Raw genomic sequence first — 11,430 nt, forward strand, 5'->3', positions numbered from 1 at the left:
ACGAAGTTGCATATTCTGTACAGTTGTTAACAAACAGACAAACAAACAAACAAACAAACAAACAAAAATAACAAAAATGTTGAATGTGAAGTAATAGTCATTTGTTTTTACAGACGCTTATTTGTTAAAAAAAAGCTGTATAAACGAAGTCCTATATCTTCGGATTTTAATTTGACAAGCAACGTTTTACTAAGCGAGATTGCCAATAGCTTATATACATATTTATCACTAAATTCGATTGCGTTATAATTATAAATACATATTCGGACCATGAAATGACCCTGAAACTTTAAGCCTTGAGATACTATAAGTATTTTTTAACGTAATTGGATTTTAAATAAGACAACGTATCTTATTATCTTATTATAAAGAACTGCCTTCCCGGTACGTTAAAGTCCAACAAACAAATAATGCGTTTTAATTTATTGTATTAGTTATTATTATTAATTTACTGTACATTATATTTGAATAAATTTGTACCTTCTAATTTATAAATAAATGTAACTAAATACAATTTTTCATTATTATCATCAACTCTTATCGACTTTAAAAGCAGTTTTTACGTTATCTACAATAACGACAAGAGTGAATAATGAAAATAATAATGCTAATAATTGAATAATGTTACTAAAGATCTATATCTTGCTTTATTTACGCTTGGAAATACAATTGTAACGAAACTGCATAAACTCGTGTGCTTAAGCATTTCAATAGCGTTTGAACATATTCGTGAAAAGGGATGGAAAGGAAAGTAGCTTCTTAAAAAATCTCTTTTTCCCAGCCCAACAAATTCTTTCCCACAACAGAAAGAAAATAATTATGCTATTGACACTTGTGCTCACTATTTATTCATAGTGCAGTGCAGCAAAATTGCAACGAACATCCTTGCTCTGAAATTAAAAAAAAAAATAATAAAAATAGTATATACCCTCCGACAATTATCTCTTCTACAGCGAAGCGAGGCTCAACCGTCAGCGGCATAATTATTTCATTAAACACCGTTGAAACATTTCTCATACTTCGAAAATTATCCGTGTCGCAAAGCCCTGCCTCTCGTACAATCATCTCTTGAAATTAAGACAATATTACAGAAGAAAAAAGGATAATAAAGAAAAACGAGCTCCGGCTTCTGGCAAATGTGTACACGCGCTCATGCACGCATTACGGGAATTCCTCGCCTTGGCTCGTCATCTTGGCTGAGGGCTAAACACAAAAACGCGGTCTGCCGAAATTTTCGATGGCAACGCTTATTATAGCCTCTGATCGTCTGTCGTCGTGAATTTGCAAAATGGACGAGCGGGTCGCGCATGCAAGACAATTAGCGCGTATAACTCACAGGCAGGCCCATTTCCCGTAAGTGTGGCCCTATCAATTTATAATCATCGTGGCAGGGAATTCCCCAAGCGCCTTCCAAATCCTCTGACTCGGGATGTCTGTTGTATTTCAGTGACGATGTGCCGCTAACGAAACCGAAAGAAAGCCACGGATCTCTCTTTCGTGCTTTACGTAGTGATTGCTGTCGCGTGCGCGAGTACCCACGATCGCATCACCGTTTTTATGAATAATAGCCAAGTGAAAAGGCTCTGGCGTGTGGATCGATGCGTAATCAACGGATATAATAGATTAATGAATAAAAGCGTTTGATGGGCCCCGTACAGTTACTTTACTTTCAACATTCATTACAGATTTCTGAATTATTACTTAGACAATGAATTTCTTATGTCTCATTTATTAATGACGTCTATATTCGTGTCACCACTATTACGAGACTGATATTGTATAAGATCATGTTCATTGATGTATTTATTTATCGGTTTGAGAAATCGAACATTTCAGGCAAAGAAATGCGTGTTAAAATGAAATTAGGAATATCAGCAGATTGGAAACTCGCTTGTATAAAAATTGTTTAGATCGACGTAACAAATTAATACGTTGAAACAGCCTGCTAAATTGAATGTAATTTCACTTGATTTCTTGCACATCCACACACAAAAACATTGGTTATTTTATGTTCGCGTGTCGAGTGTCAAATCGGTTATTAAACGAGAATTACTACGGGAATTACATTTGCTCGCGCTTTCTTCTTCGCTATCCGACTCCATTTATTTTCAGTTGGTAATTAAAAGTGTATACTTTTTCTGCGCTCAGCCACACCTACAATTTCCGCGAAATTTCATGGTTTATTCAAAGGATATTTAAGTAAAGCCCAAATTACGTGGGTCAAAGGAAGAATAGAGCGATAGTGAGAGAGAGAGAGAGAGAGAGAGAGAGAGAGAGAGAGGGGGGGGGGAGCTAGAGGGGGGGGGTTGCAATTTTAGTCAGATGGATATCAAACGCCTGAACAGAATGGATTCTCATTTCTATCTCTACTCCCTTAACACATGTACGGTACAACTTACCCTCTTCCTTACACCGCTTAGCTCTCGAGCCATTTCTGACAGGATATTTACACTGCGCTAACTAAGCCAGCTAATCAATTATAAAAGTTTACTGCTATTTAAGAAATCTGTTTCGACATTTTTGCTCGGTATAATATTACTGCGCCGTTGCAGGGACGAAAGTTTATTGTTACCGTGTCAGGATGCGTGGGAGATAATTTTTTTTTGAGATATATTATGGTTAAAATATTTGTCAGGAAAAAAAAGTTAATTACGTGACTGAAATACCGTACTTTGCTTTTACGCAGCCGTAATTTTCATTTCTGTAACCGAGTAATGCTGCTTGGCTTAGCAACGGTTCTCTCGACGAAATAATATATTCTTACAACTATAATTGAATTGCTTCAGAAAATGCACATGTTGTTATAATGCATTTTGGCGACTAACTCATACCGAAAAGCAGCACAATAATTTATTCAAACGTATTTAATTATTATATCGTGGGAATTTAGTAAGTAGGTATAGATAAATGTTGCTATTGAATGCGAAAATGTATGTTAAATAGCGAACATGTGCTTTATACATTTTTAAATAGTAAAAGCGACGACAAAAAAGCCTACGCTACTTATCACTCTAGAAAGAAAAAATAAATTACAGTTAAGTTTATTTTTATTATATAATCTTCTGGTCAGTAGATTTCACATTTTCAAATTGTGAAACATAAAAGTGCCATGTAGAACAAGAAACAGCATTTCTTGGTAGTATATAAATGTCGAGGGCTTTGTCGAATGCTGTGGATATATTGTTTGTAAGTACTGTGTAACTATGGTGGTGTACTAAATTGTTGTGGTTCGACTTTTACAAACTACATTTGTCTTAATAATTAAATCTATACTTACTTTAGAATAAAATACTGCAAGTAAAAAGTTATTAACCAAAAACCCGGGTCAATAGAATATACGTGACCGTTTTTTTTTTTTTTTTTTTTTTTAGAAAGCATTCATTCGTTATTTTTCAAATGAATAAAAAGAGTCTGTATTCATTTCTTATAAGTCGAAAAGAAATTTTCAACTTAACGCGTATTTTTAATTATGGTTTATTAAATATGTCAATATTATTATAGACTTCATAGAAGCAATAAATTTTAAAGAATTTTATAAGAGTCAACATTTTTAAATAGACAACGTAATAAATTAAATTAAGGATTTTATTTTTGTAATTGAAATAAATAATTTTTTTGTATGAATTTCAACTAATCTAAACGATAATTAAGGATAAAAAAAAAGTATATTCTTATAACAACGTTCTTTCTACATAATAGCAAGTAATGCTTTATTATCGCAGGAGTGCAAATTTTAATTCTATTTTGCAAATTTTAAGCTCTTTTTTAAATCGAGCAAAAACAACGAAGGTAATTTAAATGTGTTACTGCGCATAAAATATTCCTTTTTTAAAACCACCTCTTTTGCGTACTACAATTAGGTTTCTGCTTTAAAATGTTGTTTCCATTCAAGCTATAGATTTTGATTATCCGCCACAAAAATGATTTTCCTGTTTTTTGGAAATATAAACTGGCTTTAATAGATAAATTGTTGATTAGTTTTAGAAGGATGTAGTGCATGTATATAAATATGTTTCTTTGTTCGTTGTCGCTTAATTTTTTAAATTTAGATATACTACATTATGTAAAAAAAAAAAAAAAAAAAAAAAAAAAAATCATTTCTGCAATTTTTTTCAGTTAAAACATAAATAAATTGTTTTTATCAAAATTTTTTTGCATTATGACTAGTTTTGTCTCTTTATATTATTAAATAATTAACTATTACTTAAGACTTAAGTCACTGAAATTCACTTTTTTAACTAAAACTCATTTCCAGCGTGTAAAAAAATCAGAAAGTAGTTTCGATACAAAAAAATATTTAATGGTAATTATAAGGCCATAGCCATATTGCCAAGAGCATTTAAGAAGTATGGATACTTAAAACTTTAAACGCGTTTTTAACTACATTTTTAAAGTCAGCTAGCAGCAGTACTCAAGTAATTCGGAATCGATTAATTTTAAATTTTGACAGTATCTTTAAAACTCAATTTTCCAAAATTGCACATTATTATTCATTAAGCATGTCTCAATTTATTAAGTAATACACATAAAATTTATCACAAAAAATAATTAACTTTTTCAAAAATCTCGCTCTTTTGCTTTATTTCCATATTACTGGATTAATAAATAGTAATACAAATAATGATATAGTATTGTCACTTGTTCTAGGATTAATATACGATTGAGTGTATTACTCAATTACTATTCAAGCAATGTGAAGTGAATCGTATAGCACTACAATTATTATTATGAGGAAAATTATAATTAAACATTTTGTGCGATGGACTTGAAAAGATGTAAAATAAGGCTTATTAAAATCGTTTGTGCAACTAGTACTATTATTTTTCATCGAAAATTTTTAAATCTCACGCTAGTTTTAATTAAGCTTTAACGAAGCTTTTAATAAGTATATCCTCTTGAAGTAAGGAATGATTGCATTGCTTACGATATTGCATGAGCTTGCATTCGAAAATCAGCTTTGTCGAAAATTTGAAATTTTCATACAACATTTACACGTAACATTAATTTACCATATACAATTCGTAAATCTGCAGTTGCGTCATTCATTTCTAGCTTTCATCTTTGCATAGTAAGGGTTAAGGTTTAATCGTAGTCAGTGCTGACTTCATCGGAGTCATGCCCTATCGAAAATAATAACCAGGAATCAAATCATATGCCTAATTGCATGCTTAACCACACACTGCATCGTATACTGAATTACGTGCTACATTTTCGACCGATATGGTTCGTGATTTATGTAATTTGATATGTGAATGGGTACGTGATTTGAGATTTCATTAATCACACAATTTGAGATGGGTTTATTTTTAGTTCAGCAAAAAATTTTCTTTTATTTTCGGTGATGTCGTCAAACACTTCGTCACTTTTGTACAAATGGTGAGTCTTAAGTAGGTTAGTACATATATCAGTTCAAAATTTATGGTATCTAAAACAGTAATTGTTGGTTATACAGTAAGCGATGATCATATCTATGTAATAACTTGCAAAGCAAATAGGATATGCCTAGCTGTGCTATAAATTGTATGTTTGTATTACACCTCATATTATTATGTATCAGAAGGCCAGTCAATAATTTATTGCCAATTTCACGATAAGTTCTTTCTTCATTCTTATTCGAGCTTTTTAATTTTGAATAATTTGAGTTTCGCTATTCACTATTAAATAAAAATGGCTATTTTCTATAGAAATATATGCGGTATTAAGTTTAATGATGTAATTTGTTGTACAGCACATAATAATTTATCGTTTTAATGTATTACTGTAAAATATAACCGTTATTGACATTCGGTATCTCAGCGGTAAATTTTAAATAGGGAGCAATTCAAAATAGGAACTATTCGATTTTAAATCAATAATTAAAATATTATAATCAGTTGTGTCGCATTTGCAAAGAATTATTTTACAAATTCAATACGATACAGGCTTCGACCTTCAATCAAAATGCATTTAAGATAAAATTTTAATACATTAGTTTACATATCAAATTGTATTTTACCTTTATTTTTCTAGTAACGGACATGAACTTGAAAAGAATAATACACTTTTTCATTTGAAAGCGTTAATCTATTTGGATATCTTGTTTGTTAAGTTTTATTTACATATAATATATATATATATATATATATATATATATATATATATACACATATCAAGTTCCGCTTCGACAATATCGACAGAAGCTTTTGATGTAGCTAAAATAAATTATTTCAAAATATAAGCCGCGCGAGTCTGTCTTTAAATGCGCGATGGACGACAGCGTGATCGCTTAAATTTCATGAAAAACATGCGCCAGCGCTTCTCCCGTCAATTCAATTAAATTCACGCGTATCATGTAATTCAATTTGGCGCCTTTGCGCAGGCGCGCCAACGCCTCTCTTGCTGCTGGTAATGGCCCACTTAATTAGGCTGAAAATTTTCGTCATTTCCAGTGGCGATCCTCGCATTGTGCAAAGCAGCTTTTCATTCCGAGCCGCGAATACATAAGTGAACAAATTAATAAGCGAGAGCTGCGCCGAAATCAGCAATAATAAGCTAATGTATTCGGTTGCTGTCGATATTCAAAAAGCGACTGAAACAAGTATTATCGTCGGCTTCCTGCCTTGTTACACTAACATTTTTGTTATGCATATGAATAAACGCGTGTGGTTTTGTATTAATGCGCGTCGCTACAGGCCAATGAATGCTAAATGGTATTTCGATTCGGTATTTTCTTTCGCATCGATCCTTTATTTATGCTTGAATTGATGAAACTTGCGTACGAGAGAACTTGCTTCCTGATAACTTACATAAGAATAAAAGAAAGTTATTTTGTGCGTTTTAAATAAATTCTTTATAAAAAAAACAAAAAAAAAAAACAAAAAAAAAAGTTGGCGTATTTATTATGTTTTAGCTCGCTGCAATTATTGAAGAATATAAACACGAGGATTCAATTATGAGATAAGTCATAATTATTTTACAACCTTATAATAGCGTCATGTATCAATAATATTTCATTTTACATGATCAGCCACCTTTTCAAAAGTACAATATTTTTATAGCGTTGATCATCAGCTTTACTATCTTTTTAATGAGTATAATATATCAAACGGACATTTACGGCTCATACAGAGGCAATATTCCTTTGAAACTTTAATCGTTATTTTATTAATTGTACGTAATTTAAATTATTTAAGGTGTGGAAGGATTGTATTATTTATACTCATGACCCTTGTTCTTAAACATAAATGAACTTTATTCCTTTGATCTTTATTAATTATTATAATAAGCATTCCAACTTCGAGTATATCAAGGCATTTTATTAAATATGATATATATTTAGTTGTAAATTATATCTATATCTATCTATAATATCATATCTATAATAAGATTTTCCAACAATAGATACAGATAATTAATAATTATTTAGATAAAAATTATATTTGTAATTTCCATTGATACGCATTCGTTCATTATGTAGTAAATATTTGTAAAAAAATCTAATCATAATAATGTAGTAAAATTTTATAGATACTTCTTTTTTTTTCATTTAAAGTTAGCAGCAGCAAATTAAAATGAAGGTATTTCAATATAACAGATTTTTTAACCAATGAATTCACAGTATGTATGAAGCGAATGAATTTTATTCATAGTATCATTACTAAATTTTTTTATATTAAATAATAGGTTGAATTTCTCCTTTAATCAAATAATGCTCGATTCGCCCTTTAACGCCAATTAGCCGATGATTAGACAATTTTAATTACTAGTAAAGCGGAAATCAATATATGGAATAAATTTTAATATTGCTTAAAATGTCGTTTTAGGACTAGCGATCATAATATTTTTGATACATTCTCTTTGCAAAATGTTCCTACTACATTTTATTATAGATCGAAATAGTTTATATATAATGAGTTCACGATAATTGAAAACAGCACTATTATTAATGACAAAATTAGCTTTAAATATAAATTTAAAATAAAAATTTAAGGTCAATTTAAGGTGGGTTGCGTATTAATTATCTTATTTACCAAATTTCCTCGAATTACCATAATCTTAGCAGGTGGAATTCAACACCTTTTCTCGGTTACTTTTCGAACATTTTGTCTATCTCATAACCATTCTCGGCTTTATTCAGGCGAATATTGCTTGAGCGTTGCGCGCGACCGGAAACCGAGGGAAAATAATAAAGTTAGCGAATACAGCGCGAATCATCGACCGTTGGCATTTATCGCATATATACGACGTTCTACCGCCTATGAACTCGCTATTGATCGCTTAACGAAAAACGCGGCATCACTAATTGCACCAGGTTATAAGCTATCATTCATCCAATAAAGCAAAAAAGGAAAAAGGATACGCGGATCGCATAAAAAAAACATTAATTTTGTTGCAACGATTCTTATTCAGCATAGAGTTAGTCTCACCCAAAATGTTCGTGAACGAAATCCATCTAACGTTTATTTTAACATCGATGTACTTGGTGCTAGGTGTTGGCGTTTGCTCATTAGAGTAGGGAAATTCTACGTCATTTAAAAAGCAGAGTTTTACCAAAATAATATTAAAAAAAAATTAGCTACAGTCTGTTTCGACTCTCGTGTGCTTAAGTGGGATATCGAATCTTAGTTAATTGTGTCGGAAAGTGCATATACGATTAATCGCTGACAACGGATGACATAATATGCTTCACGTCATAACATGCGCGTGATGCCGACACGTATTACATCTTGAAATCGATGTATTATCTAACTCATGTTTTTTTTTCAGACGCGTAGGAACGAAAGATAAATTAAATTTAAACATTAAGAAATTATGTCAATCGATTAAGAGCACTGAGAAAATGTAGTTATTATTTTCTTCGTGAGCACGTAAGCCATTGAACGACACATATAAGCCAATAATAATTATAAAAAGATACGTAATATTTGATTCTTTTTAAATAAGCACTTTTTCAAACAATGTTATATTCATTTGAATTATAACTGAGTAAAAATTTGATCTAGCATACTGAATATAATCGGTTGTTATACGAAATAATCGAAATAATAACCGATAAGAATATGGCAAATAAATAAAAAGTTATTATTTTATATGATAAAAAATTGAATTAAATAGACCTAAACCGATGTTATAATTAATATACATTTATCAAGAGTATAAAAATTGATTATCTACTTGGTTTGAAATTAATTTACAATTATGCAATAAAAAAAAATGGAAAGAATCTTATACATATAATGTCAGCTTCCTACTGGAACTTCATGTGCATCTCATTTAACTCTTGCTATTATATAAAATGACCTCGTTAACATTGTGAAACACGTAAATTAAGTCAACTTTGTTGAACACATAAATTAAAAAGAACATTTATTCTACATTTATTAGTTTTTCTGAACTACCTTGCCTGCTACAATATTTCAAAAAAATTTATTTCTTGTTAAATTTGTAATGCGAGTAATTAGATAAATAGATTACAGTAATTTTATTGTTCTTGTTAATAAATTAAAAGGCTGGATTTTTTAATTTTTTTAAATTCAAATACATTTGGTAAGAATTAAATAGGTATAGAAAGTGTTATTTATGATGAATATTCATTTACAAACCGTAAAATAATAATAGTTTAATCAAACATTAATCATTCTAAATTGAATATAGTCTATTTAGAATTTAATGTCAAAATTTAATTTCAGTTTATTAATGTATTAATTTTACTGGTAATTTAATTATCACAATGTCTAAAGAATTTAACGCATTCATTGCCTTCAAAACATTAAACTTTCTAAATCATATTTTAAGCTTATATTTGTTTGGGAAAATAAAACTCTTTACTATTATCCTTTTATCAATATATGTGATTATAAAAAGATCTTATATTTTCATAATAAAAGTCAAATATATATTATTGCGGCAAAAAAACAATATACATATGGATATACGAGAGTAAAAATAATGCAAAGTTTAAGCGTTGTGTTAATTGAAATTGAAGTTCTTCGTTGAAAAGTAGCTGATAGCAAGCATCAAAATGCACTAATTGTCTTCTTTGTTACTTAAACGGCTTTATGTGAAGAATGAGTTCGAATATTCATTGTCGAGTTATTTAGTGAAGGATATAATTGACATTTTCATTATTATTAATTGACTATATAAGTCGCCAAAGTTATGACCAAAATCATGAAAGATACAAAAGAAAAGGCTTTTCTCGCCGGTTATCAACATAAATCAATGTAGAGTCGCATGTCAAGTGTAGTACAAGATGTACATTCATGAAATATTCACCGTATAATTTGATTCTTTTCTTTATTTCCTTGCCTGTTTTCTTCGTACCCTTCAGCCACATTCTCGGGTGCTATTCATCGACCTCGCTTACGCAGAAAATGTCTCGGCTTATTAACAATTTAATCAGATTATATCACATACATACTTACTTACCTCGAGCTCTTGGGGCGCGTAAGATTTCACAAACACAAGCGAGGCGGGTAATGGAATTGACCTCGGCTTCTTACAGCAACGTTTGTAGCTCCATCTCGAATTTCTCATGCAAGGATATCGGCGGGAAAATTAATAAACTTTTTTGCACACCAATGTACTTTTTCCAATCGTTTTTATTTATTTATTATTTATAATAGATTCGTTCGCCGCTGCATTTGTTGCTTTTTATTCTGATCTAGCGACATATACGACGCGTGTTTTGTGTGTGCGCGCGCGCGCGTGTGTGTATGTGTGGCATTACGATTCGATATAATATTTACAAGGGCTTCTTATACATTGTTATGTTCATCTCATTTCTACTTATGAATAACTTGCGTTATCCATTTTTTTTTTTGTTGAATTTTTTTTCATTTTTAATCATCATTTTGTATTTCACCTTGCTATCGTACCCTTTCGTTTCGTCACTGGAGGGTACAGAGAAGGATGGAGGGCGAGTGGGGGGCACGTAGAAAAATATGATGGTATGTACCTAAGACGTTAGAAGCTATATACAAAATGTACATACAAGTAGAAAGGACGTGGAGCCAAGCTAGCGACGGTCCTTTTATGTTTATCTCAAGAATGGACGAGTGTATGTGCACGCGTGCGCGCGCTCTATGGGTCCGTGCGTCTGTCTCTCTGGCTACACGTGTATGTGTGTGTGGGTGCACGAATGGCTGCCTGTACGTGCGAATGCATTCGCCACTGTTAACGTCTTCAACCTTTAAGACCTTGTGAGGTTAATTACAATGCTTAAAATGCATTCATTCGTACATGGCAAATAGCAGCTACAAAATTTTGTGGCTCGAAGCACACAAAACCTTTTAAAATGGTTGCATGTTTTATTTATGCATCTATATATATATATATATATATGCATGTACATATATATGTACGGATATTACAGATGTCTACGTACATATACGAGTCGCGCGATTTTCCATTTGCTCCTCCTCTCTGTATCTTTTCTTCTTTAAGAGCGTC

This window comes from Ceratosolen solmsi, unplaced genomic scaffold, assembly GCF_000503995.2.
Source record: "Ceratosolen solmsi marchali unplaced genomic scaffold, CerSol_1.0 scaffold7, whole genome shotgun sequence".
NCBI classification, from domain to species: domain Eukaryota; kingdom Metazoa; phylum Arthropoda; class Insecta; order Hymenoptera; family Agaonidae; genus Ceratosolen; species Ceratosolen solmsi.